Raw genomic sequence first — 5,044 nt, forward strand, 5'->3', positions numbered from 1 at the left:
ACTGGGATGACCCAGAGAGATGGTATGGGGAGGGAGGTGGGAGCAGGGTTCAGGATGGGGAACACGTGTACACCCGTGACGGATGCATGTTGATGTATGGCAAAACCAATACAGTATTGTAAAGTAAAATAAAGTAAAATTAAAAAAAAAAAAAAAGATGCTGGGTGACAATAAAAAATAAATAAATAAAAATGGTTATTTAATTGTCTCTTTCTTTGTGGTGTTAGCAGCTTAGTCCAAACGGGTATATAACCTACTACCATACTACTGTCCTTCCCTGTGTGGGTTTCTGTGTATCCCTCCCCTTAGCAGAGTAATTTTAACTTTTATTCCACATTTGTTCTTGAGTGGAATTAATCAGAAGGAGAAAATAACTACTAACCTCGTGCCTACATGAATATTTATTGACTGAGATGAACCGCATGGACCACAGATGGTTGCGGCGGATGACAACTTCATGAGAGAGCATGTAGGAGTAGAAGGTGAGGGTCACCAGCAGAGTTCCGACCATATTCACCAGTAAACGTGGAAAAGATGCTTTCATGCAGGCATGTGTCAGAAAGGAGAGCTTAAAAAGTGTGTGTGTGGGGGGGTGTTGTCACAGAAGAAGTGATGTATGACATTGGAACTGCAGAATGGTAAGCTGCTTACATAACTGGTGTTTACCGTGGAGTTCAACAGTCCTGCTGTAAAAGCCCCCACTGCCATTTCTATGCAGACCATCCTGGACATGATCAAGGAGTAAAGGAGAGGGTTGCTTATGGCCACATAGAGTCATAGGCCATTAACGCCAAAAGGATGCATTCGGTGTGGCAAAGTGTATAAAGAAGTACATCTGCAAAAAGCAGCCAACAAAAGAGATTGTCTTCTTCCCGGATAATAAATCTACCAACATCTTTGGAGTGATGGTGGAGGAATAAAAAACATCCACAAAGGACAGGTCAGCCAGGAAGAAATACATGGGTGTATGAGGTTTGAAATCAGTCCTGATTAAGAGGATCATCCCAACATTTCCCACAACGGTAAGCATGTAAATCACCAAGAAAAGGCAAAAGGGGATTACCTGTAGCTCCAATATATCTGTTAATCCCAACAGGATGAACTCTGCCAGGAGCCAGCGTTAGGAATTCCACCCGTGACAAGGTCATGCGGCAAGAACTCTGATGGCAAGGCTAATCAGACCTCAGGTTTTCCCCCTGGAATTTCCTGAGCATCCACCCCCTCAAAAATAAGAATCTGCCAGCTTTTGTGCTCTGCTTTTCCACTTTTCTAATATTCTCTGGAAAAAGTCAACTCAGGGCTTTAGTCTTCCGCATTTGAAAGGGATGGTTCAGTTAACCCCCTCTGATTGCTCTCTAGCTTGCCTAACAGTTTCCCCAGACCTCTTACAGCCTGTGAATTGCTTACAGCCTCCCAACCGCGAGAGGCACAAAGCTTGAAAGCATCTTAAAGATACAGAGCCTTTTCTAAAGAGTTAAAAATTATATTGGTAGAGGGTTTTCACTGTTGACTCAATGACTGCTGCCAGACCTCCATATTCTTTATCTTTTGGACACCTGGAAGGATGTTACTCAATGTAAGCAGGATGTAGAAAAAGATACATGGTAGTTTTGATGTTAGCAACACTAGACTTTTGAGTTAATTGCTTCTCTTTTGCTGTAAATCACTGTACTCCCTCTACTTGTTATAAGTTGCTGTATCTTTGCTGTGTAAGAATGTAACTTTATTTAGTGCTTTCTGAGAGTGGCACCAGACCTTGGGAAGATCAACACAAATAAGTCTTCTGGTTGACAAACCCTTATCAGAAAAAAAGGCTGTAAAATGTTAATTGGCCCTTTTGGCTGGAAGATGATGTAAATTACCTAAGACTTGTGTATACAATTAGGTATGCAGAGAGAAAAGCCTGGTTTTGATAAGAGTCTGGACTGCTAACACTGCATAACTTTGTGTTACCCATTGATCTCATGTTTTATCAAAAGTATAAAAGGCCTTCTGAACAATAGGGGCCAGAGCAAGTTGCTGGACTGGTTTCCCCCGTGTCTCTCTCTTTTTCTCCCTTTCCCTCCCTTTCCTCTTTACTTTAATTTCAGGCTGAATTTCCATCTGGGGCACGGAGGCTAGCCAAGTCTACTTACTTGCCCTGGCTGTTAAAAGGGAGCCTAAGGCGAGGCACCCTTAGATATTCAAGTGAGCGCCAGTGGCCCAACGTAGATGGTGCAAATTCCTTGTCTGGAATTTTATTGGTCTTCCGCGTAAATCAAGCTATTCAGCCCTCTTCCTCCACTTAATCTTTCTACTACACTATTTCTTCCTAATCTAATCTTACATTAATAAATAAATAAGTATTCCTCACCAACTCCGTCCACCCTTCGAATTCCCTGGATCCACCAGGGCTGGACCCCGGCAGAACTCTGTGGGTGAAGTGCAATTTTTTCTGCCCATTGATTACAGATACAGTATGCTGAAACTTAAACTGGGTGTGCATATTTCCCATTGCACAATCTACCAGAAATAGAAATATTGATAAAGTAAAACATATATGGAAAAGAAACCTAGGACAACAGAGCATGGTAAACAGAGTCAGAGGAGAATTAGTAGACAAATGAATAAGCATTGAATTTTATTAAGTAATTGGCTCTATTAATTCTGGACTGAGGGATCCACAAATGACTCATCTAAATACAGATACATCACCTAAGGTTCTTTTTCGAATGCAGCATCTATGTCCTATTCTTTCCCTTTCATATCCAAATGCAAAGTACAGAATTATTCTTGCTGAAGTTTTTTTTTTTCCATTCTCTGAGCAGGCATTTGAATTTAACTGAAATCATTTTTTTTTTCTCCTCAAGTCTGCTCTCTATATTCTTCAACTCCAAAATGTATGCATGGTCACTTGGAAATCACTTGTGTCTTCTCCAGGCAGCAAGACATAGCCCAGTTCGATAACTGATATTTTGGCATCTATCATATTCTTAATGGTGATATTGTAGTGTATTAAGGCACACAAATAAGTATTCTTCTTTCAAAGCACACTATCAGATTAATGCCGTGTGGTAGCACACATTATAACTATTTATGGCAGTGAATGACAGAGACTGCACCAAATACTGAACAGCATTTTTCTCAGTACTAACTTGTCTAATCTATTACTGTTTTTACTAGAATCCCTAATAACTCAGGTGAGGTACACGCACAAAAAAAACCAAAAACATAAAAATGCAATTTTCATGGTTTAAATGAAATGTAAAGCAGTGAAATTTTGAATTACCACTTTGTAAAAAATTGAGACACATTCTGAGTATATGCATTTTGCTATCCTTTTATTTTGTTCTCCTTAAAGAAGGTTGGGTAACCATGGGGACTGGATTATAGGTTTTAATTGTGTCGTGAATCCTCTAAAGGCAGAAATTGCAGTCTCAGAAGTATTTAAATATGATCATGTGCAAGTAGATGTGATTAAATGCTGTATGGAACTTGCTGATTTCTCTGCTATTTCAAAGTTTTTTATTTGCCAAATTAAAAAAAAAGAGATCTATTTAATTTATTCTTTCTTTGAAGTTTTAGCTTATTCCAATGGTTACATAATCCTCTACCAAATCCTGATTCTTCCCTTTGTGTGTGTGTGTGTGTACCCCTACACTTGTCTGGCTGAATTTAACCTTCAGTCTAGCTCTGTTCTTGAAAGTATGTTAGTCACTCAGTTGTGTCTGACTCTTTGGGACTCCCTGGTCTGTAGCCCGCTGAACTCCTTTGTCCATGGAGTTCTCCAGGCAAGAATACTGGAATGGGTTGCCATTTCCTTCTCCAGGGACCTTCCCAAACCAGGGATTGAACCCAGGTCTCCTGCATTGCAGGAAAATTCTTTACCAACTGAGCCAACATGGAAGCTCTGTTTTTAAGTGAAATAAATTAGAAGGAGATACTAACTTCTAACTACATGCCTACATGAATATTCATCAGACCCTGCTGGACTATATGGACAGCAGAGGGCACTGGATGGTGTGACAGGTCATGGGATCTGCTTTGTTATATCCCGGATGACTTCAATATTGCAACTTCTATCAGGAGCAATTTCAGTAGCAAGGGCAAAGGAAGAGCCACAGGGAATATCCCTCCAAAAGTTCTAAGTGTGGTTAGCATCTTAGCAAGCCCTGAACCCCACTAAATTTCCTCCAGAATTCTACTATGCCACTCCATTCCATCTATATATTATTGCTTACCTTTAATATAATATACAGATTAACTTTAATGGATTTCGTTGGTGACTGGTAGAATATTTCCATAATTAGGGAATCCCTGAGACTGTTTTTAGGATATGAGTCTGCTTTATCCTTCAAAGATAAGTCTACACACTTTGAACTATACATTGATTAAACTCTGCTGTAGCTGACTGTGATTGCATGTGGCTTTGTGTATAATATGTGGATCAGTCTGGGAGATGAAATGTGAGAGAACAGGAAACTTTTGAGAAGAAAAGATGGGAAGAGAAGAAAAGCTGTTGCAGTTGGTGCCTTCTAACCAGACAGCAGTTTTCTAAACAAAATACATTTAAACAAATTCCTATATATTCTTAACGAATAAGTATGTGTTTATGGGGATAAAGGAAATGAAAGTCCACATGTTTACTATAGCAGTTAAATGATATTCCTGTTTTTTGATTTAAGCATTACCTCCCTAATTTAATAAAATGGAAATCTACTTTGAAAACATTTTGGCACATGTGATATATACAATCCTTTACAGATCATAAATGTTGAAAAAATACATTTAAAAAGCTGACAATTACAAATATAATACACAACTAGATTCATGTGACATTGCAAAAGTTATCTCCATATACTTAACCTTTTATTTCCGTAATCAAGACAGCTTTATGAATAAATCACATTTTAGAAATCTATAGGAACACATACAATGATTAGAAAAAAGTTTCATGATCTTACATAAGTTTGATAAGTTATATTTAACAGGACTCGTGTCCATGAACATTACCAGAACATGATTATACAGATTAAGTTTTAATGAAGATAAGCTTGATCCAGTT

At 38.6% G+C, this 5,044-nt stretch overlaps 1 pseudogene; it reads right to left on the reverse strand.

Moving 5' to 3' along the window:
• Positions 1 to 319: 319 nt before the first annotated feature.
• On the reverse strand, positions 320 to 961 carry LOC138420210 (olfactory receptor 5F1-like; annotated as a pseudogene).
• Positions 962 to 5,044: the final 4,083 nt, after the last annotated feature.

Source organism: Ovis canadensis, chromosome 15, assembly GCF_042477335.2.
Source record: "Ovis canadensis isolate MfBH-ARS-UI-01 breed Bighorn chromosome 15, ARS-UI_OviCan_v2, whole genome shotgun sequence".
In the NCBI taxonomy this organism is placed as follows: Eukaryota; Metazoa; Chordata; class Mammalia; order Artiodactyla; family Bovidae; genus Ovis; species Ovis canadensis.